The sequence below is a fragment of the Mytilus californianus genome, unplaced genomic scaffold (genome assembly GCF_021869535.1).
Source record: "Mytilus californianus isolate M0D057914Y unplaced genomic scaffold, xbMytCali1.0.p SCAF_1, whole genome shotgun sequence".
NCBI lineage: Eukaryota > Metazoa > Mollusca > Bivalvia > Mytilida > Mytilidae > Mytilus > Mytilus californianus.
In genome coordinates this window covers 101,098,962-101,120,106 of record NW_026262581.1, presented here as the reverse complement: position 1 = coordinate 101,120,106, position 21,145 = coordinate 101,098,962, and the positions used below count along the sequence as shown (strand labels likewise).

At 34.6% G+C, this 21,145-nt stretch overlaps 33 non-coding genes across 33 annotated transcripts; all 33 read left to right on the top strand.

Annotated features, from left to right (window-relative positions):
• The first annotated feature begins 883 nt into the window (after positions 1-883).
• Trnan-guu (transfer RNA asparagine (anticodon GUU)) lies at positions 884-957 on the top strand. The gene has a single exon. It is a non-coding gene; the product is annotated as a tRNA-Asn (tRNA).
• Positions 958-1,399: 442 nt separating this feature from the next.
• Positions 1,400-1,473, top strand: Trnan-guu (transfer RNA asparagine (anticodon GUU)). Its single transcript has one exon. It is a non-coding gene; the product is annotated as a tRNA-Asn (tRNA).
• A 441-nt stretch (positions 1,474-1,914) lies between these two features.
• Positions 1,915-1,988, top strand: Trnan-guu (transfer RNA asparagine (anticodon GUU)). Its single transcript has one exon. It is a non-coding gene; the product is annotated as a tRNA-Asn (tRNA).
• Positions 1,989-2,429: 441 nt separating this feature from the next.
• Positions 2,430-2,503, top strand: Trnan-guu (transfer RNA asparagine (anticodon GUU)). The gene has a single exon. It is a non-coding gene; the product is annotated as a tRNA-Asn (tRNA).
• A 441-nt stretch (positions 2,504-2,944) lies between these two features.
• Positions 2,945-3,018, top strand: Trnan-guu (transfer RNA asparagine (anticodon GUU)). Its single transcript has one exon. It is a non-coding gene; the product is annotated as a tRNA-Asn (tRNA).
• Positions 3,019-3,459: 441 nt separating this feature from the next.
• On the top strand, positions 3,460-3,533 carry Trnan-guu (transfer RNA asparagine (anticodon GUU)). Its single transcript has one exon. It is a non-coding gene; the product is annotated as a tRNA-Asn (tRNA).
• Positions 3,534-3,974: 441 nt separating this feature from the next.
• On the top strand, positions 3,975-4,048 carry Trnan-guu (transfer RNA asparagine (anticodon GUU)). The gene has a single exon. It is a non-coding gene; the product is annotated as a tRNA-Asn (tRNA).
• Positions 4,049-4,489: 441 nt separating this feature from the next.
• Positions 4,490-4,563, top strand: Trnan-guu (transfer RNA asparagine (anticodon GUU)). The gene has a single exon. It is a non-coding gene; the product is annotated as a tRNA-Asn (tRNA).
• Positions 4,564-5,004: 441 nt separating this feature from the next.
• Trnan-guu (transfer RNA asparagine (anticodon GUU)) lies at positions 5,005-5,078 on the top strand. Its single transcript has one exon. It is a non-coding gene; the product is annotated as a tRNA-Asn (tRNA).
• Positions 5,079-5,519: 441 nt separating this feature from the next.
• Positions 5,520-5,593, top strand: Trnan-guu (transfer RNA asparagine (anticodon GUU)). The gene has a single exon. It is a non-coding gene; the product is annotated as a tRNA-Asn (tRNA).
• A 441-nt stretch (positions 5,594-6,034) lies between these two features.
• Trnan-guu (transfer RNA asparagine (anticodon GUU)) lies at positions 6,035-6,108 on the top strand. The gene has a single exon. It is a non-coding gene; the product is annotated as a tRNA-Asn (tRNA).
• A 441-nt stretch (positions 6,109-6,549) lies between these two features.
• Trnan-guu (transfer RNA asparagine (anticodon GUU)) lies at positions 6,550-6,623 on the top strand. The gene has a single exon. It is a non-coding gene; the product is annotated as a tRNA-Asn (tRNA).
• Positions 6,624-7,064: 441 nt separating this feature from the next.
• On the top strand, positions 7,065-7,138 carry Trnan-guu (transfer RNA asparagine (anticodon GUU)). Its single transcript has one exon. It is a non-coding gene; the product is annotated as a tRNA-Asn (tRNA).
• Positions 7,139-7,579: 441 nt separating this feature from the next.
• On the top strand, positions 7,580-7,653 carry Trnan-guu (transfer RNA asparagine (anticodon GUU)). The gene has a single exon. It is a non-coding gene; the product is annotated as a tRNA-Asn (tRNA).
• A 441-nt stretch (positions 7,654-8,094) lies between these two features.
• Trnan-guu (transfer RNA asparagine (anticodon GUU)) lies at positions 8,095-8,168 on the top strand. Its single transcript has one exon. It is a non-coding gene; the product is annotated as a tRNA-Asn (tRNA).
• A 442-nt stretch (positions 8,169-8,610) lies between these two features.
• On the top strand, positions 8,611-8,684 carry Trnan-guu (transfer RNA asparagine (anticodon GUU)). The gene has a single exon. It is a non-coding gene; the product is annotated as a tRNA-Asn (tRNA).
• A 441-nt stretch (positions 8,685-9,125) lies between these two features.
• Positions 9,126-9,199, top strand: Trnan-guu (transfer RNA asparagine (anticodon GUU)). The gene has a single exon. It is a non-coding gene; the product is annotated as a tRNA-Asn (tRNA).
• Positions 9,200-9,640: 441 nt separating this feature from the next.
• Trnan-guu (transfer RNA asparagine (anticodon GUU)) lies at positions 9,641-9,714 on the top strand. Its single transcript has one exon. It is a non-coding gene; the product is annotated as a tRNA-Asn (tRNA).
• A 441-nt stretch (positions 9,715-10,155) lies between these two features.
• On the top strand, positions 10,156-10,229 carry Trnan-guu (transfer RNA asparagine (anticodon GUU)). Its single transcript has one exon. It is a non-coding gene; the product is annotated as a tRNA-Asn (tRNA).
• A 1,949-nt stretch (positions 10,230-12,178) lies between these two features.
• Trnan-guu (transfer RNA asparagine (anticodon GUU)) lies at positions 12,179-12,252 on the top strand. Its single transcript has one exon. It is a non-coding gene; the product is annotated as a tRNA-Asn (tRNA).
• A 442-nt stretch (positions 12,253-12,694) lies between these two features.
• Trnan-guu (transfer RNA asparagine (anticodon GUU)) lies at positions 12,695-12,768 on the top strand. Its single transcript has one exon. It is a non-coding gene; the product is annotated as a tRNA-Asn (tRNA).
• A 441-nt stretch (positions 12,769-13,209) lies between these two features.
• Trnan-guu (transfer RNA asparagine (anticodon GUU)) lies at positions 13,210-13,283 on the top strand. The gene has a single exon. It is a non-coding gene; the product is annotated as a tRNA-Asn (tRNA).
• Positions 13,284-13,724: 441 nt separating this feature from the next.
• Positions 13,725-13,798, top strand: Trnan-guu (transfer RNA asparagine (anticodon GUU)). Its single transcript has one exon. It is a non-coding gene; the product is annotated as a tRNA-Asn (tRNA).
• A 441-nt stretch (positions 13,799-14,239) lies between these two features.
• Positions 14,240-14,313, top strand: Trnan-guu (transfer RNA asparagine (anticodon GUU)). Its single transcript has one exon. It is a non-coding gene; the product is annotated as a tRNA-Asn (tRNA).
• An 860-nt stretch (positions 14,314-15,173) lies between these two features.
• Trnan-guu (transfer RNA asparagine (anticodon GUU)) lies at positions 15,174-15,247 on the top strand. The gene has a single exon. It is a non-coding gene; the product is annotated as a tRNA-Asn (tRNA).
• Positions 15,248-15,688: 441 nt separating this feature from the next.
• On the top strand, positions 15,689-15,762 carry Trnan-guu (transfer RNA asparagine (anticodon GUU)). The gene has a single exon. It is a non-coding gene; the product is annotated as a tRNA-Asn (tRNA).
• Positions 15,763-16,203: 441 nt separating this feature from the next.
• Positions 16,204-16,277, top strand: Trnan-guu (transfer RNA asparagine (anticodon GUU)). Its single transcript has one exon. It is a non-coding gene; the product is annotated as a tRNA-Asn (tRNA).
• A 441-nt stretch (positions 16,278-16,718) lies between these two features.
• On the top strand, positions 16,719-16,792 carry Trnan-guu (transfer RNA asparagine (anticodon GUU)). The gene has a single exon. It is a non-coding gene; the product is annotated as a tRNA-Asn (tRNA).
• Positions 16,793-17,720: 928 nt separating this feature from the next.
• Positions 17,721-17,794, top strand: Trnan-guu (transfer RNA asparagine (anticodon GUU)). Its single transcript has one exon. It is a non-coding gene; the product is annotated as a tRNA-Asn (tRNA).
• A 441-nt stretch (positions 17,795-18,235) lies between these two features.
• On the top strand, positions 18,236-18,309 carry Trnan-guu (transfer RNA asparagine (anticodon GUU)). The gene has a single exon. It is a non-coding gene; the product is annotated as a tRNA-Asn (tRNA).
• A 441-nt stretch (positions 18,310-18,750) lies between these two features.
• Trnan-guu (transfer RNA asparagine (anticodon GUU)) lies at positions 18,751-18,824 on the top strand. Its single transcript has one exon. It is a non-coding gene; the product is annotated as a tRNA-Asn (tRNA).
• A 441-nt stretch (positions 18,825-19,265) lies between these two features.
• Trnan-guu (transfer RNA asparagine (anticodon GUU)) lies at positions 19,266-19,339 on the top strand. Its single transcript has one exon. It is a non-coding gene; the product is annotated as a tRNA-Asn (tRNA).
• Positions 19,340-19,780: 441 nt separating this feature from the next.
• On the top strand, positions 19,781-19,854 carry Trnan-guu (transfer RNA asparagine (anticodon GUU)). The gene has a single exon. It is a non-coding gene; the product is annotated as a tRNA-Asn (tRNA).
• The last annotated feature ends 1,291 nt before the right edge of the window (positions 19,855-21,145 follow it).

Here is a 21,145-nt window from a genome sequence, read left to right as displayed (position 1 = left end):
ATATTTTTTTGTTCTAAAAGGAATGTATAAATATATTTCTAAAGAAAGATAAATTATACAGAAAACAGGAAAAAAACCTTTTAAAAAAAGAAGAGAAAAAAATTTATTATAAATTTTATTGTTAACTATTTTCTGGTAACAGTATATCCTGGATATCTGTCAAAATAAAATTTTCCCGTGTCACACTTAAAATAATATTTTTTTAATCAATAAATTTTGAAATCAATCATATCGAAATATCACCAAAGAAAATAACAGAAACATCAGAGATTCTACATGAAAATTAAATTAAATCAAGGAAAGTCTTACTATACAAATCCTCGATTTGATGCAACATTTCCATATACATCATCCGCCATTTTGAAAAATCCCGAAATATTCACTTTTTTAAATCGATTTTTGACCGAAATTGCCCAGAAATTAAACTGTTTTAAATAGTATTTTTCGCCAGATATATGTTTGAATATACTTAATCGAGTTGCAAAGTTTTATTTTTATTAACGGAATTTCTTTATTTGTTATACAAGTAGACATGGGTATGGGTAATTTAGCATTGAGTCAACGGAGAAATAACGAGAAAAAGTACATGTTTTTACGTACTCCAGTGACCGAATTTAATCAAAAATTAAACTGTTAGGACCAACATTGTTTGATAGAAATATGTTTGAATATCAAGGATTGATTTGCAAAAGTTAGAAAACGGGTCAGGTTCATGAGAAAACTCAACTTTATTGAAGCACCTATGCATTTTATATGGGGCAATATAATACAAAATGGCGGCTAGTATACGTCACAAAAGTCACGTGATGTCTGACTTAGTTAGATATGCAATATGACAAGGTAAAAACATCACTACCTTAATATTCTACAGTTTGACATGCGAGTCTCTGTGGCGCAATTGGTTAGCGCGTTCGGCTGTTAACCGAAAGGTTGGTGGTTCGAGCCCACCCAGGGACGTGGCATAATTTTTGCCAGCAGAAAATAGGGTTTTATTCTCATCTTGTTACTGACAGACCTAAGGTTATCAACAAAAAGACTTATAAAATGTGTAATAGTATAGCAGTTCTGGTGGAGGACTATGTTATGGATATGTTCTGTTAAGAGTTTATGCATATTTTCGATCTATTGAAAGACATTTTTATGGATATGTTCTAGTAATTGACTAGTGGTAAAACAAACTGGGGATTTTAAATGAATAATGAAAGGCTAATGAACGCAGTCGAATTTTTGAAGATCGAGTGCATTGCATGTGACAACATCAATATATGTATAAGATAGTGTAGATTAGACCGTTATAATTAATTGGTCAATATAATTCATCCTTATGGTGTATACAGTATATGACAATATGACAAGGTAAAAACATCACTACCTTAATATTCTACAGTTTGACATGCGAGTCTCTGTGGCGCAATTGGTTAGCGCGTTCGGCTGTTAACCGAAAGGTTGGTGGTTCGAGCCCACCCAGGGACGTGGCATAATTTTTGCCAGCAGAAAATAGGGTTTTATTCTCATCTTGTTACTGACAGACCTAAGGTTATCAACAAAAAGACTTATAAATGTGTAATAGTATAGCAGTTCTGGTGGAGGACTATGTTATGGATATGTTCTGTTAAGAGTTTATGCATATTTTCGATCTATTGAAAGACATTTTTATGGATATGTTCTAGTAATTGACTAGTGGTAAAACAAACTGGGGATTTTAAATGAATAATGAAAGGCTAATGAACGCAGTCGAATTTTTGAAGATCGAGTGCATTGCATGTGACAACATCCATATATGTATAAGATAGTGTAGATTAGACCGTTATAATTAATTGGTCAATATAATTCATCCTTATGGTGTATACAGTATATGACAATATGACAAGGTAAAAACATCACTACCTTAATATTCTACAGTTTGACATGCGAGTCTCTGTGGCGCAATTGGTTAGCGCGTTCGGCTGTTAACCGAAAGGTTGGTGGTTCGAGCCCACCCAGGGACGTGGCATAATTTTTGCCAGCAGAAAATAGGGTTTTATTCTCATCTTGTTACTGACAGACCTAAGGTTATCAACAAAAAGACTTATAAATGTGTAATAGTATAGCAGTTCTGGTGGAGGACTATGTTATGGATATGTTCTGTTAAGAGTTTATGCATATTTTCGATCTATTGAAAGACATTTTTATGGATATGTTCTAGTAATTGACTAGTGGTAAAACAAACTGGGGATTTTAAATGAATAATGAAAGGCTAATGAACGCAGTCGAATTTTTGAAGATCGAGTGCATTGCATGTGACAACATCAATATATGTATAAGATAGTGTAGATTAGACCGTTATAATTAATTGGTCAATATAATTCATCCTTATGGTGTATACAGTATATGACAATATGACAAGGTAAAAACATCACTACCTTAATATTCTACAGTTTGACATGCGAGTCTCTGTGGCGCAATTGGTTAGCGCGTTCGGCTGTTAACCGAAAGGTTGGTGGTTCGAGCCCACCCAGGGACGTGGCATAATTTTTGCCAGCAGAAAATAGGGTTTTATTCTCATCTTGTTACTGACAGACCTAAGGTTATCAACAAAAAGACTTATAAATGTGTAATAGTATAGCAGTTCTGGTGGAGGACTATGTTATGGATATGTTCTGTTAAGAGTTTATGCATATTTTCGATCTATTGAAAGACATTTTTATGGATATGTTCTAGTAATTGACTAGTGGTAAAACAAACTGGGGATTTTAAATGAATAATGAAAGGCTAATGAACGCAGTCGAATTTTTGAAGATCGAGTGCATTGCATGTGACAACATCAATATATGTATAAGATAGTGTAGATTAGACCGTTATAATTAATTGGTCAATATAATTCATCCTTATGGTGTATACAGTATATGACAATATGACAAGGTAAAAACATCACTACCTTAATATTCTACAGTTTGACATGCGAGTCTCTGTGGCGCAATTGGTTAGCGCGTTCGGCTGTTAACCGAAAGGTTGGTGGTTCGAGCCCACCCAGGGACGTGGCATAATTTTTGCCAGCAGAAAATAGGGTTTTATTCTCATCTTGTTACTGACAGACCTAAGGTTATCAACAAAAAGACTTATAAATGTGTAATAGTATAGCAGTTCTGGTGGAGGACTATGTTATGGATATGTTCTGTTAAGAGTTTATGCATATTTTCGATCTATTGAAAGACATTTTTATGGATATGTTCTAGTAATTGACTAGTGGTAAAACAAACTGGGGATTTTAAATGAATAATGAAAGGCTAATGAACGCAGTCGAATTTTTGAAGATCGAGTGCATTGCATGTGACAACATCAATATATGTATAAGATAGTGTAGATTAGACCGTTATAATTAATTGGTCAATATAATTCATCCTTATGGTGTATACAGTATATGACAATATGACAAGGTAAAAACATCACTACCTTAATATTCTACAGTTTGACATGCGAGTCTCTGTGGCGCAATTGGTTAGCGCGTTCGGCTGTTAACCGAAAGGTTGGTGGTTCGAGCCCACCCAGGGACGTGGCATAATTTTTGCCAGCAGAAAATAGGGTTTTATTCTCATCTTGTTACTGACAGACCTAAGGTTATCAACAAAAAGACTTATAAATGTGTAATAGTATAGCAGTTCTGGTGGAGGACTATGTTATGGATATGTTCTGTTAAGAGTTTATGCATATTTTCGATCTATTGAAAGACATTTTTATGGATATGTTCTACTAATTGACTAGTGGTAAAACAAACTGGGGATTTTAAATGAATAATGAAAGGCTAATGAACGCAGTCGAATTTTTGAAGATCGAGTGCATTGCATGTGACAACATCAATATATGTATAAGATAGTGTAGATTAGACCGTTATAATTAATTGGTCAATATAATTCATCCTTATGGTGTATACAGTATATGACAATATGACAAGGTAAAAACATCACTACCTTAATATTCTACAGTTTGACATGCGAGTCTCTGTGGCGCAATTGGTTAGCGCGTTCGGCTGTTAACCGAAAGGTTGGTGGTTCGAGCCCACCCAGGGACGTGGCATAATTTTTGCCAGCAGAAAATAGGGTTTTATTCTCATCTTGTTACTGACAGACCTAAGGTTATCAACAAAAAGACTTATAAATGTGTAATAGTATAGCAGTTCTGGTGGAGGACTATGTTATGGATATGTTCTGTTAAGAGTTTATGCATATTTTCGATCTATTGAAAGACATTTTTATGGATATGTTCTAGTAATTGACTAGTGGTAAAACAAACTGGGGATTTTAAATGAATAATGAAAGGCTAATGAACGCAGTCGAATTTTTGAAGATCGAGTGCATTGCATGTGACATAATCAATATATGTATAAGATAGTGTAGATTAGACCGTTATAATTAATTGGTCAATATAATTCATCCTTATGGTGTATACAGTATATGACAATATGACAAGGTAAAAACATCACTACCTTAATATTCTACAGTTTGACATGCGAGTCTCTGTGGCGCAATTGGTTAGCGCGTTCGGCTGTTAACCGAAAGGTTGGTGGTTCGAGCCCACCCAGGGACGTGGCATAATTTTTGCCAGCAGAAAATAGGGTTTTATTCTCATCTTGTTACTGACAGACCTAAGGTTATCAACAAAAAGACTTATAAATGTGTAATAGTATAGCAGTTCTGGTGGAGGACTATGTTATGGATATGTTCTGTTAAGAGTTTATGCATATTTTCGATCTATTGAAAGACATTTTTATGGATATGTTCTAGTAATTGACTAGTGGTAAAACAAACTGGGGATTTTAAATGAATAATGAAAGGCTAATGAACGCAGTCGAATTTTTGAAGATCGAGTGCATTGCATGTGACAACATCAATATATGTATAAGATAGTGTAGATTAGACCGTTATAATTAATTGGTCAATATAATTCATCCTTATGGTGTATACAGTATATGACAATATGACAAGGTAAAAACATCACTACCTTAATATTCTACAGTTTGACATGCGAGTCTCTGTGGCGCAATTGGTTAGCGCGTTCGGCTGTTAACCGAAAGGTTGGTGGTTCGAGCCCACCCAGGGACGTGGCATAATTTTTGCCAGCAGAAAATAGGGTTTTATTCTCATCTTGTTACTGACAGACCTAAGGTTATCAACAAAAAGACTTATAAATGTGTAATAGTATAGCAGTTCTGGTGGAGGACTATGTTATGGATATGTTCTGTTAAGAGTTTATGCATATTTTCGATCTATTGAAAGACATTTTTATGGATATGTTCTAGTAATTGACTAGTGGTAAAACAAACTGGGGATTTTAAATGAATAATGAAAGGCTAATGAACGCAGTCGAATTTTTGAAGATCGAGTGCATTGCATGTGACAACATCAATATATGTATAAGATAGTGTAGATTAGACCGTTATAATTAATTGGTCAATATAATTCATCCTTATGGTGTATACAGTATATGACAATATGACAAGGTAAAAACATCACTACCTTAATATTCTACAGTTTGACATGCGAGTCTCTGTGGCGCAATTGGTTAGCGCGTTCGGCTGTTAACCGAAAGGTTGGTGGTTCGAGCCCACCCAGGGACGTGGCATAATTTTTGCCAGCAGAAAATAGGGTTTTATTCTCATCTTGTTACTGACAGACCTAAGGTTATCAACAAAAAGACTTATAAATGTGTAATAGTATAGCAGTTCTGGTGGAGGACTATGTTATGGATATGTTCTGTTAAGAGTTTATGCATATTTTCGATCTATTGAAAGACATTTTTATGGATATGTTCTAGTAATTGACTAGTGGTAAAACAAACTGGGGATTTTAAATGAATAATGAAAGGCTAATGAACGCAGTCGAATTTTTGAAGATCGAGTGCATTGCATGTGACAACATCAATATATGTATAAGATAGTGTAGATTAGACCGTTATAATTAATTGGTCAATATAATTCATCCTTATGGTGTATACAGTATATGACAATATGACAAGGTAAAAACATCACTACCTTAATATTCTACAGTTTGACATGCGAGTCTCTGTGGCGCAATTGGTTAGCGCGTTCGGCTGTTAACCGAAAGGTTGGTGGTTCGAGCCCACCCAGGGACGTGGCATAATTTTTGCCAGCAGAAAATAGGGTTTTATTCTCATCTTGTTACTGACAGACCTAAGGTTATCAACAAAAAGACTTATAAATGTGTAATAGTATAGCAGTTCTGGTGGAGGACTATGTTATGGATATGTTCTGTTAAGAGTTTATGCATATTTTCGATCTATTGAAAGACATTTTTATGGATATGTTCTAGTAATTGACTAGTGGTAAAACAAACTGGGGATTTTAAATGAATAATGAAAGGCTAATGAACGCAGTCGAATTTTTGAAGATCGAGTGCATTGCATGTGACAACATCCATATATGTATAAGATAGTGTAGATTAGACCGTTATAATTAATTGGTCAATATAATTCATCCTTATGGTGTATACAGTATATGACAATATGACAAGGTAAAAACATCACTACCTTAATATTCTACAGTTTGACATGCGAGTCTCTGTGGCGCAATTGGTTAGCGCGTTCGGCTGTTAACCGAAAGGTTGGTGGTTCGAGCCCACCCAGGGACGTGGCATAATTTTTGCCAGCAGAAAATAGGGTTTTATTCTCATCTTGTTACTGACAGACCTAAGGTTATCAACAAAAAGACTTATAAATGTGTAATAGTATAGCAGTTCTGGTGGAGGACTATGTTATGGATATGTTCTGTTAAGAGTTTATGCATATTTTCGATCTATTGAAAGACATTTTTATGGATATGTTCTAGTAATTGACTAGTGGTAAAACAAACTGGGGATTTTAAATGAATAATGAAAGGCTAATGAACGCAGTCGAATTTTTGAAGATCGAGTGCATTGCATGTGACAACATCAATATATGTATAAGATAGTGTAGATTAGACCGTTATAATTAATTGGTCAATATAATTCATCCTTATGGTGTATACAGTATATGACAATATGACAAGGTAAAAACATCACTACCTTAATATTCTACAGTTTGACATGCGAGTCTCTGTGGCGCAATTGGTTAGCGCGTTCGGCTGTTAACCGAAAGGTTGGTGGTTCGAGCCCACCCAGGGACGTGGCATAATTTTTGCCAGCAGAAAATAGGGTTTTATTCTCATCTTGTTACTGACAGACCTAAGGTTATCAACAAAAAGACTTATAAATGTGTAATAGTATAGCAGTTCTGGTGGAGGACTATGTTATGGATATGTTCTGTTAAGAGTTTATGCATATTTTCGATCTATTGAAAGACATTTTTATGGATATGTTCTAGTAATTGACTAGTGGTAAAACAAACTGGGGATTTTAAATGAATAATGAAAGGCTAATGAACGCAGTCGAATTTTTGAAGATCGAGTGCATTGCATGTGACAACATCAATATATGTATAAGATAGTGTAGATTAGACCGTTATAATTAATTGGTCAATATAATTCATCCTTATGGTGTATACAGTATATGACAATATGACAAGGTAAAAACATCACTACCTTAATATTCTACAGTTTGACATGCGAGTCTCTGTGGCGCAATTGGTTAGCGCGTTCGGCTGTTAACCGAAAGGTTGGTGGTTCGAGCCCACCCAGGGACGTGGCATAATTTTTGCCAGCAGAAAATAGGGTTTTATTCTCATCTTGTTACTGACAGACCTAAGGTTATCAACAAAAAGACTTATAAATGTGTAATAGTATAGCAGTTCTGGTGGAGGACTATGTTATGGATATGTTCTGTTAAGAGTTTATGCATATTTTCGATCTATTGAAAGACATTTTTATGGATATGTTCTAGTAATTGACTAGTGGTAAAACAAACTGGGGATTTTAAATGAATAATGAAAGGCTAATGAACGCAGTCGAATTTTTGAAGATCGAGTGCATTGCATGTGACAACATCAATATATGTATAAGATAGTGTAGATTAGACCGTTATAATTAATTGGTCAATATAATTCATCCTTATGGTGTATACAGTATATGACAATATGACAAGGTAAAAACATCACTACCTTAATATTCTACAGTTTGACATGCGAGTCTCTGTGGCGCAATTGGTTAGCGCGTTCGGCTGTTAACCGAAAGGTTGGTGGTTCGAGCCCACCCAGGGACGTGGCATAATTTTTGCCAGCAGAAAATAGGGTTTTATTCTCATCTTGTTACTGACAGACCTAAGGTTATCAACAAAAAGACTTATAAAATGTGTAATAGTATAGCAGTTCTGGTGGAGGACTATGTTATGGATATGTTCTGTTAAGAGTTTATGCATATTTTCGATCTATTGAAAGACATTTTTATGGATATGTTCTAGTAATTGACTAGTGGTAAAACAAACTGGGGATTTTAAATGAATAATGAAAGGCTAATGAACGCAGTCGAATTTTTGAAGATCGAGTGCATTGCATGTGACAACATCAATATATGTATAAGATAGTGTAGATTAGACCGTTATAATTAATTGGTCAATATAATTCATCCTTATGGTGTATACAGTATATGACAATATGACAAGGTATAAACATCACTACCTTAATATTCTACAGTTTGACATGCGAGTCTCTGTGGCGCAATTGGTTAGCGCGTTCGGCTGTTAACCGAAAGGTTGGTGGTTCGAGCCCACCCAGGGACGTGGCATAATTTTTGCCAGCAGAAAATAGGGTTTTATTCTCATCTTGTTACTGACAGACCTAAGGTTATCAACAAAAAGACTTATAAATGTGTAATAGTATAGCAGTTCTGGTGGAGGACTATGTTATGGATATGTTCTGTTAAGAGTTTATGCATATTTTCGATCTATTGAAAGACATTTTTATGGATATGTTCTACTAATTGACTAGTGGTAAAACAAACTGGGGATTTTAAATGAATAATGAAAGGCTAATGAACGCAGTCGAATTTTTGAAGATCGAGTGCATTGCATGTGACAACATCAATATATGTATAAGATAGTGTAGATTAGACCGTTATAATTAATTGGTCAATATAATTCATCCTTATGGTGTATACAGTATATGACAATATGACAAGGTAAAAACATCACTACCTTAATATTCTACAGTTTGACATGCGAGTCTCTGTGGCGCAATTGGTTAGCGCGTTCGGCTGTTAACCGAAAGGTTGGTGGTTCGAGCCCACCCAGGGACGTGGCATAATTTTTGCCAGCAGAAAATAGGGTTTTATTCTCATCTTGTTACTGACAGACCTAAGGTTATCAACAAAAAGACTTATAAATGTGTAATAGTATAGCAGTTCTGGTGGAGGACTATGTTATGGATATGTTCTGTTAAGAGTTTATGCATATTTTCGATCTATTGAAAGACATTTTTATGGATATGTTCTAGTAATTGACTAGTGGTAAAACAAACTGGGGATTTTAAATGAATAATGAAAGGCTAATGAACGCAGTCGAATTTTTGAAGATCGAGTGCATTGCATGTGACAACATCAATATATGTATAAGATAGTGTAGATTAGACCGTTATAATTAATTGGTCAATATAATTCATCCTTATGGTGTATACAGTATATGACAATATGACAAGGTAAAAACATCACTACCTTAATATTCTACAGTTTGACATGCGAGTCTCTGTGGCGCAATTGGTTAGCGCGTTCGGCTGTTAACCGAAAGGTTGGTGGTTCGAGCCCACCCAGGGACGTGGCATAATTTTTGCCAGCAGAAAATAGGGTTTTATTCTCATCTTGTTACTGACAGACCTAAGGTTATCAACAAAAAGACTTATAAATGTGTAATAGTATAGCAGTTCTGGTGGAGGACTATGTTATGGATATGTTCTGTTAAGAGTTTATGCATATTTTCGATCTATTGAAAGACATTTTTATGGATATGTTCTAGTAATTGACTAGTGGTAAAACAAACTGGGGATTTTAAATGAATAATGAAAGGCTAATGAACGCAGTCGAATTTTTGAAGATCGAGTGCATTGCATGTGACAACATCAATATATGTATAAGATAGTGTAGATTAGACCGTTATAATTAATTGGTCAATATAATTCATCCTTATGGTGTATACAGTATATGACAATATGACAAGGTAAAAACATCACTACCTTAATATTCTACAGTTTGACATGCGAGTCTCTGTGGCGCAATTGGTTAGCGCGTTCGGCTGTTAACCGAAAGGTTGGTGGTTCGAGCCCACCCAGGGACGTGGCATAATTTTTGCCAGCAGAAAATAGGGTTTTATTCTCATCTTGTTACTGACAGACCTAAGGTTATCAACAAAAAGACTTATAAATGTGTAATAGTATAGCAGTTCTGGTGGAGGACTATGTTATGGATATGTTCTGTTAAGAGTTTATGCATATTTTCGATCTATTGAAAGACATTTTTATGGATATGTTCTAGTAATTGACTAGTGGTAAAACAAACTGGGGATTTTAAATGAATAATGAAAGGCTAATGAACGCAGTCGAATTTTTGAAGATCGAGTGCATTGCATGTGACAACATCAATATTTGTATAAGATAGTGTAGATTAGACCGTTATAATTAATTGGTCAATATAATTCATCCTTATGGTGTATACAGTATATGACATACCCAACTATATCAGTCCTATTCAGGACCGATAACTCTGTCGATAAATATTGTCGGGTATACAATGTTGTTGAAATCAGAGCAAGGACGTATATTAGTTATACGTCCTTGATCAGAGCAATTGTATTATATGTCTTTGTTGAAATGTATACAATAACAAAATTTTTAACACAAGTTTAACTTTATATCGATTTATTGAATGCCTGGATTTTGCTTAAAATATTGAATTAAAAAAATAAATAATAAAATCATATTCAATGAAATCTCGTTTAATTTTTTACGAAATAATACAAAATAAAGAAACATAAATATTAGTTTGATTATCTTTTAAAGCAAAAATTATTTTTTTAAAGATTTTTTTTTATAATATTCATATTTTCTTTAAGTTTATTATGATACATACTTCTTCTGGTTTGACACGGGGAAGAGAAGATATTTATTTGTACAGTTATGAAAACTTTTGTATATCACAAAATTTAAACTCTGGTAATACATGTATACACAGGATGTTTAATGTCACCTGGTTGCTTTTGGTTGGCACGTCTACCTGACAATATATTGTTATGTAACATTACATCCAAAGTCAGAGTTCACCTGTTCGTCAAGTGATGGGATTTTGAAGGTATGGAATATTTATCTATAATAATTGTTGGGATTTTTTTCTCTCTTGGGACGTAAATATTTTTTTGTTCTAAAAGGAATGTATAAATATATTTCTAAAGAAAGATAAATTATACAGAAAACAGGAAAAAAACCTTTTAAAAAAAGAAGAGAAAAAAATTTATTATAAATTTTATTGTTAACTATTTTCTGGTAACAGTATATCCTGGATATCTGTCAAAATAAAATTTTCCCGTGTCACACTTAAAATAATATTTTTTTAATCAATAAATTTTGAAATCAATCATATCGAAATATCACCAAAGAAAATAACAGAAACATCAGAGATTCTACATGAAAATTAAATTAAATCAAGGAAAGTCTTACTATACAAATCCTCGATTTGATGCAACATTTCCATATACATCATCCGCCATTTTGAAAAATCCCGAAATATTCACTTTTTTAAATCGATTTTTGACCGAAATTGCCCAGAAATTAAACTGTTTTAAATAGTATTTTTCGCCAGATATATGTTTGAATATACTTAATCGAGTTGCAAAGTTTTATTTTTATTAACGGAATTTCTTTATTTGTTATACAAGTAGACATGGGTATGGGTAATTTAGCATTGAGTCAACGGAGAAATAACGAGAAAAAGTACATGTTTTTACGTACTCCAGTGACCGAATTTAATCAAAAATTAAACTGTTAGGACCAACATTGTTTGATAGAAATATGTTTGAATATCAAGGATTGATTTGCAAAAGTTAGAAAACGGGTCAGGTTCATGAGAAAACTCAACTTTATTGAAGCACCTATGCATTTTATATGGGGCAATATAATACAAAATGGCGGCTAGTATACGTCACAAAAGTCACGTGATGTCTGACTTAGTTAGATATGCAATATGACAAGGTAAAAACATCACTACCTTAATATTCTACAGTTTGACATGCGAGTCTCTGTGGCGCAATTGGTTAGCGCGTTCGGCTGTTAACCGAAAGGTTGGTGGTTCGAGCCCACCCAGGGACGTGGCATAATTTTTGCCAGCAGAAAATAGGGTTTTATTCTCATCTTGTTACTGACAGACCTAAGGTTATCAACAAAAAGACTTATAAAATGTGTAATAGTATAGCAGTTCTGGTGGAGGACTATGTTATGGATATGTTCTGTTAAGAGTTTATGCATATTTTCGATCTATTGAAAGACATTTTTATGGATATGTTCTAGTAATTGACTAGTGGTAAAACAAACTGGGGATTTTAAATGAATAATGAAAGGCTAATGAACGCAGTCGAATTTTTGAAGATCGAGTGCATTGCATGTGACAACATCAATATATGTATAAGATAGTGTAGATTAGACCGTTATAATTAATTGGTCAATATAATTCATCCTTATGGTGTATACAGTATATGACAATATGACAAGGTATAAACATCACTACCTTAATATTCTACAGTTTGACATGCGAGTCTCTGTGGCGCAATTGGTTAGCGCGTTCGGCTGTTAACCGAAAGGTTGGTGGTTCGAGCCCACCCAGGGACGTGGCATAATTTTTGCCTGCAGAAAATAGGGTTTTATTCTCATCTTGTTACTGACAGACCTAAGGTTATCAACAAAAAGACTTATAAATGTGTAATAGTATAGCAGTTCTGGTGGAGGACTATGTTATGGATATGTTCTGTTAAGAGTTTGTGCATATTTTCGATCTATTGAAAGACATTTTTATGGATATGTTCTAGTAATTGACTAGTGGTAAAACAAACTGGGGATTTTAAATGAATAATGAAAGGCTAATGAACGCAGTCGAATTTTTGAAGATCGAGTGCATTGCATGTGACAACATCAATATATGTATAAGATAGTGTAGATTAGACCGTTATAATTAATTGGTCAATATAATTCATCCTTATGGTGTATACAGTATATGACAATATGACAAGGTAAAAACATCACTACCTTAATATTCTACAGTTTGACATGCGAGTCTCTGTGGCGCAATTGGTTAGCGCGTTCGGCTGTTAACCGAAAGGTTGGTGGTTCGAGCCCACCCAGGGACGTGGCATAATTTTTGCCAGCAGAAAATAGGGTTTTATTCTCATCTTGTTACTGACAGACCTAAGGTTATCAACAAAAAGACTTATAAATGTGTAATAGTATAGCAGTTCTGGTGGAGGACTATGTTATGGATATGTTCTGTTAAGAGTTTATGCATATTTTCGATCTATTGAAAGACATTTTTATGGATATGTTCTAGTAATTGACTTGTGGTAAAACAAACTGGGGATTTTAAATGAATAATGAAAGGCTAATGAACGCAGTCGAATTTTTGAAGATCGAGTGCATTGCATGTGACAACATCAATATATGTATAAGATAGTGTAGATTAGACCGTTATAATTAATTGGTCAATATAATTCATCCTTATGGTGTATACAGTATATGACAATATGACAAGGTAAAAACATCACTACCTTAATATTCTACAGTTTGACATGCGAGTCTCTGTGGCGCAATTGGTTAGCGCGTTCGGCTGTTAACCGAAAGGTTGGTGGTTCGAGCCCACCCAGGGACGTGGCATAATTTTTGCCAGCAGAAAATAGGGTTTTATTCTCATCTTGTTACTGACAGACCTAAGGTTATCAACAAAAAGACTTATAAATGTGTAATAGTATAGCAGTTCTGGTGGAGGACTATGTTATGGATATGTTCTGTTAAGAGTTTATGCATATTTTCGATCTATTGAAAGACATTTTTATGGATATGTTCTAGTAATTGACTAGTGGTAAAACAAACTGGGGATTTTAAATGAATAATGAAAGGCTAATGAACGCAGTCGAATTTTTGAAGATCGAGTGCATTGCATGTGACAACATCAATATATGTATAAGATAGTGTAGATTAGACCGTTATAATTAATTGGTCAATATAATTCATCCTTATGGTGTATACAGTATATGACAATATGACAAGGTAAAAACATCACTACCTTAATATTCTACAGTTTGACATGTGAGTCTCTGTGGCGCAATTGGTTAGCGCGTTCGGCTGTTAACCGAAAGGTTGGTGGTTCGAGCCCACCCAGGGACGTGGCATAATTTTTACCAGCAGAAAATAGGGTTTTATTCTCATCTTGTTACTGACAGACCTAAGGTTATCAACAAAAAGACTTATAAATGTGTAATAGTATAGCAGTTCTGGTGGAGGACTATGTTATGGATATGTTCTGTTAAGAGTTTATGCATATTTTCGATCTATTGAAAGACATTTTTATGGATATGTTCTAGTAATTGACTAGTGGTAAAACAAACTGGGGATTTTAAATGAATAATGAAAGGCTAAAGAACGCAGTCGAATTTTTGAAGATCGAGTGCATTGCATGTGACAACATCAATATATGTATAAGATAGTGTAGATTAGACCGTTATAATTAATTGGTCAATATAATTCATCCTTATGGTGTATACAGTATATGACAATATGACAAGGTAAAAACATCACTACCTTATTATTCTACAGTTTGAAATGCGATTCTCTGTGGCGCAATTGGTTAGCGCGTTCGGCTGTTAACCGAAAGGTTGGTGGTTCGAGCCCACCAAGGGACGTGGCATAATTTTTGCCAGCAGAAAATAGGGTTTTATTCTCATCTTGTTACTGACAGACCTACGGTTATCAACAAAAAGACTTATAAATGTGTAATAGTATAGCAGTTCGGGTGGAGGACTATGTTATGGATATGTTCTGTTAAGAGTTTATGCATATTTTCGATCTATTGAAAGACATTTTTATGGATATGTTCTAGTAATTGACTAGTGGTAAAACAAACTGGGGATTTTAAATGATATATAATTAATTGGTCAATATAATTCATCCTTATGGTGTATACAGTATATGACAATATGACAAGGTAAAAACATCACTACCTTAATATTCTACAGTTTGACATGCGAGTCTCTGTGGCGCAATTGGTTAGCGCGTTCGGCTGTTAACCGAAAGGTTGGTGGTTCGAGCCCACCCAGGGACGTGGCATAATTTTTGCCAGCAGAAAATAGGGTTTTATTCTCATCTTGTTACTGACAGACTTAAGGTTATCAACAAAAAGACTTATAAATGTGTAATAGTATAGCAGTTCTGGTGGAGGACTATGTTATGGATATGTTCTGTTAAGAGTTTATGCATATTTTCGATCTATTGAAAGACATTTTTATGGATATGTTCTAGTAATTGACTAGTGGTAAAACAAACTGGGGATTTTAAATGAATAATGAAAGACTAATGAACGCAGTCGAATTTTTGAAGATCGAGTGCATTGCATGTGACAACATCAATATATGTATAAGATAGTGTAGATTAGACCGTTATAATTAATTGGTCAATATAATTCATCCTTATGGTGTATACAGTATATGACAATATGACAAGGTAAAAACATCACTACCTTAATATTCTACAGTTTGACATGCGAGTCTCTGTGGCGCAATTGGTTAGCGCGTTCGGCTGTTAACCGAAAGGTTGGTGGTTCGAGCCCACCCAGGGACGTGGCATAATTTTTGCCAGCAGAAAATAGGGTTTTATTCTCATCTTGTTACTGACAGACCTAAGGTTATCAACAAAAAGACTTATAAATGTGTAATAGTATAGCAGTTCTGGTGGAGGACTATGTTATGGATATGTTCTGTTAAGAGTTTATGCATATTTTCGATCTATTGAAAGACATTTTTATGGATATGTTCTAGTAATTGACTAGTGGTAAAACAAACTGGGGATTTTAAATGAATAATGAAAGGCTAATGAACGCAGTCGAATTTTTGAAGATCGAGTGCATTGCATGTGACAACATCAATATATGTATAAGATAGTGTAGATTAGACCGTTATAATTAATTGGTCAATATAATTCATCCTTATGGTGTATACAGTATATGACAATATGACAAGGTAAAAACATCACTACCTTAATATTCTACAGTTTGATATGCGAGTCTCTGTGGCGCAATTGGTTAGCGCGTTCGGCTGTTAACCGAAAGGTTGGTGGTTCGAGCCCACCCAGGGACGTGGCATATTTTTTGCCAGCAGAAAATAGGGTTTTATTCTCATCTTGTTACTGACAGACCTAAGGTTATCAACAAAAAGACTTATAAATGTGTAATAGTATAGCAGTTCTGGTGGAGGACTATGTTATGGATATGTTCTGTTAAGAGTTTATGCATATTTTCGATCTATTGAAAGACATTTTTATGGATATGTTCTAGTAATTGACTAGTGGTAAAACAAACTGGGGATTTTAAATGAATAATGAAAGGCTAATGAACGCAGTCGAATTTTTGAAGATCGAGTGCATTGCATGTGACAACATCAATATATGTATAAGATAGTGTAGATTAGACCGTTATAATTAATTGGTCAATATAATTCATCCTTATGGTGTATACAGTATATGACAATATGACAAGGTAAAAACATCACTACCTTAATATTCTACAGTTTGACATGCGAGTCTCTGTGGCGCAATTGGTTAGCGCGTTCGGCTGTTAACCGAAAGGTTGGTGGTTCGAGCCCACCCAGGGACGTGGCATAATTTTTGCCAGCAGAAAATAGGGTTTTATTCTCATCTTGTTACTGACAGACCTAAGGTTATCAACAAAAAGACTTATAAATGTGTAATAGTATAGCAGTTCTGGTGGAGGACTATGTTATGGATATGTTCTGTTAAGAGTTTATGCATATTTTCGATCTATTGAAAGACATTTTTATGGATATGTTCTAGTAATTGACTAGTGGTAAAACAAACTGGGAATTTTAAATGAATAATGAAAGGTTAATGAACGCAGTCGAATTTTTGAAGATCGAGTGCATTGCATGTGACAACATCAATATATGTATAAGATAGTGTAGATTAGACCGTTATAATTAATTGGTCAATATAATTCATCCTTATGGTGTATACAGTATATGACAATATGACAAGGTAAAAACATCACTACCTTAATATTCTACAGTTTGACATGCGAGTCTCTGTGGCGCAATTGGTTGGTGGTTCGAGCCCACCCAGGGACGTGGCATAATTTTTGCCAGCAGAAAATAGGGTTTTATTCTCATCTTGTTACTGACAGACCTAAGGTTATCAACAAAAAGACTTATAAATGTGTAATAGTATAGCAGTTCTGGTGGAGGACTATGTTATGGATATGTTCTGTTAAGAGTTTATGCATATTTTCGATCTATTGAAAGACATTTTTATGGATATGTTCTAGTAATTGACTAGTGGTAAAACAAACTGGGGATTTTAAATGAATAATGAAAGGCTAATGAACGCAGTCGAATTTTTGAAGATCGAGTGCATTGCATGTGACAACATCAATATATGTATAAGATAGTGTAGATTAGACCGTTATAATTAATTGGTCAATATAATTCATCCTTATGGTGTATACAGTATATGACAATATGACAAGGTAAAAACATCACTACCTTAATATTCTACAGTTTGACATGCGAGTCTCTGTGGCGCAATTGGTTAGCGCGTTCGGCTGTTAACCGAAAGGTTGGTGGTTCGAGCCCACCCAGGGACGTGGCATAATTTTTGCCAGCAGAAAATAGGGTTTTATTCTCATCTTGTTACTGACAGACCTAAGGTTATCAACAAAAAGACTTATAAATGTGTAATAGTATAGCAGTTCTGGTGGAGGACTATGTTATGGATATGTTCTGTTAAGAGTTTATGCATATTTTCGATCTATTGAAAGACATTTTTATGGATATGTTCTAGTAATTGACTAGTGGTAAAACAAACTGGGGATTTTAAATGAATAATGAAAGGCTAATGAACGCAGTCGAATTTTTGAAGATCGAGTGCATTGCATGTGACAACATCAATATATGTATAAGATAGTGTAGATTAGACCGTTATAATTAATTGGTCAATATAATTCATCCTTATGGTGTATACAGTATATGACAATATGACAAGGTAAAAACATCACTACCTTAATATTCTACAGTTTGACATGCGAGTCTCTGTGGCGCAATTGGTTAGCGCGTTCGGCTGTTAACCGAAAGGTTGGTGGTTCGAGCCCACCCAGGGACGTGGCATAATTTTTGCCAGCAGAAAATAGGGTTTTATTCTCATCTTGTTACTGACAGACCTAAGGTTATCAACAAAAAGACTTATAAATGTGTAATAGTATAGCAGTTCTGGTGGAGGACTATGTTATGGATATGTTCTGTTAAGAGTTTATGCATATTTTCGATCTATTGAAAGACATTTTTATGGATATGTTCTAGTAATTGACTAGTGGTAAAACAAACTGGGGATTTTAAATGAATAATGAAAGGCTAATGAACGCAGTCGAATTTTTGAAGATCGAGTGCATTGCATGTGACAACATCAATATATGTATAAGATAGTGTAGATTAGACCGTTATAATTAATTGGTCAATATAATTCATCCTTATGGTGTATACAGTATATGACAATATGACAAGGTAAAAACATCACTACCTTAATATTCTACAGTTTGACATGCGAGTCTCTGTGGCGCAATTGGTTAGCGCGTTCGGCTGTTAACCGAAAGGTTGGTGGTTCGAGCCCACCCAGGGACGTGGCATAATTTTTGCCAGCAGAAAATAGGGTTTTATTCTCATCTTGTTACTGACAGACCTAAGGTTATCAACAAAAAGACTTATAAATGTGTAATAGTATAGCAGTTCTGGTGGAGGACTATGTTATGGATATGTTCTGTTAAGAGTTTATGCATATTTTCGATCTATTGAAAGACATTTTTATGGATATGTTCTAGTAATTGACTAGTGGTAAAACAAACTGGGGATTTTAAATGAATAATGAAAGGCTAATGAACGCAGTCGAATTTTTGAAGATCGAGTGCATTGCATGTGACAACATCAATATATGTATAAGATAGTGTAGATTAGACCGTTATAATTAATTGGTCAATATAATTCATCCTTATGGTGTATACAGTATATGACAATATGACAAGGTAAAAACATCACTACCTTAATATTCTACAGTTTGACATGCGAGTCTCTGTGGCGCAATTGGTTAGCGCGTTCGGCTGTTAACCGAAAGGTTGGTGGTTCGAGCCCACCCAGGGACGTGGCATAATTTTTGCCAGCAGAAAATAGGGTTTTATTCTCATCTTGTTACTGACAGACCTAAGGTTATCAACAAAAAGACTTATAAATGTGTAATAGTATAGCAGTTCTGGTGGAGGACTATGTTATGGATATGTTCTGTTAAGAGTTTATGCATATTTTCGATCTATTGAAAAACATTTTTATGGATATGTTCTAGTAATTGACTAGTGGTAAAACAAACTGGGGATTTTAAATGAATAATGAAAGGCTAATGAACGCAGTCGAATTTTTGAAGATCGAGTGCATTGCATGTGACAACATCAATATATGTATAAGATAGTGTAGATTAGACCGTTATAATTAATTGGTCAATATAATTCATCCTTATGGTGTATACAGTATATGACAATATGACAAGGTAAAAACATCACTACCTTAATATTCTACAGTTTGACATGCGAGTCTCTGTGGCGCAATTGGTTAGCGCGTTCGGCTGTTAACCGAAAGGTTGGTGGTTCGAGCCCACCCAGGGACGTGGCATAATTTTTGCCAGCAGAAAATAGGGTTTTATTCTCATCTTGTTACTGACAGACCTAAGGTTATCAACAAAAAGACTTATAAATGTGTAATAGTATAGCAGTTCTGGTGGAGGACTATGTTATGGATATGTTCTGTTAAGAGTTTATGCATATTTTCGATCTATTGAAAGACATTTTTATGGATATGTTCTAGTAATTGACTAGTGGTAAAACAAACTGGGGATTTTAAATGAATAATGAAAGGCTAATGAACGCAGTCGAATTTTTGAAGATCGAGTGCATTGCATGTGACAACATCAATATATGTATAAGATAGTGTAGATTAGACCGTTATAATTAATTGGTCAATATAATTCATCCTTATGGTGTATACAGTATATGACAATATGACAAGGTAAAAACATCACTACCTTAATATTCTACAGTTTGACATGCGAGTCTCTGTGGCGCAATTGGTTAGCGCGTTCGGCTGTGAGAATGAGGAATTGAGCGCAGCCCTAGGATGGAAGTGTCATAATTTCTCCGGTGGATAATTCTGTGTTTCAACAGGATATTATGATTCGATAATTACAGTAAGGATTTATTTATGATTTATTGACAAAACTATATTGTTCTAAGTAGAGAAACAGTGATTATAAACTGTATTTCCCCCTAATCCGGCGATTCATTCGTGTGGAAAAGGGGGGTCGTTTTGGAGCACTCGAGTGTTTGTTTACAAATTTGGGCTGTGCTTGCTTGTAATTTTTCGGAATTTCCGGCGGAATGGAGCAAAATAGTAAAAAATCGAGTCTATCTCAAAGAAATGGTAGTCGTGGTTCTGGGAATGGATATAATTAAAAGCAAAATTATGTTCTTGATGAAAAGTCGTATCAGAGAGATTGTACCGTGAGAATTGAAAGAATTCGTACTGATGTTATTGGTGAAAGAATAGTAATCGAAGATGTGGAAACAATCACTGGATTAAACTCAGTGTTAGCTGTTGTCAAAAATGATGCCATGTCTTATGATATAACATTAGATAGTAAGCAGACTGCTTTCAATCTAGTGCAAGAAGGAATTGATATTGCAAATAATGAATATGAAGTCAGTATGTTACATTCGGATATTACAGTTGTTTCTATTATGAAACTGCCATCGTTTATTCCTGATGAAGATATAAGAAGTAAATTAGTATCAAAAGGGGTTAAAATTGTTTCTCCTATATACAGACGAGCAATACCTGGAACGCAAGTAGCAGACGGGACTAGATTTATGAGATGCAAATTTCTACAAGGTATGTTCGCTTTG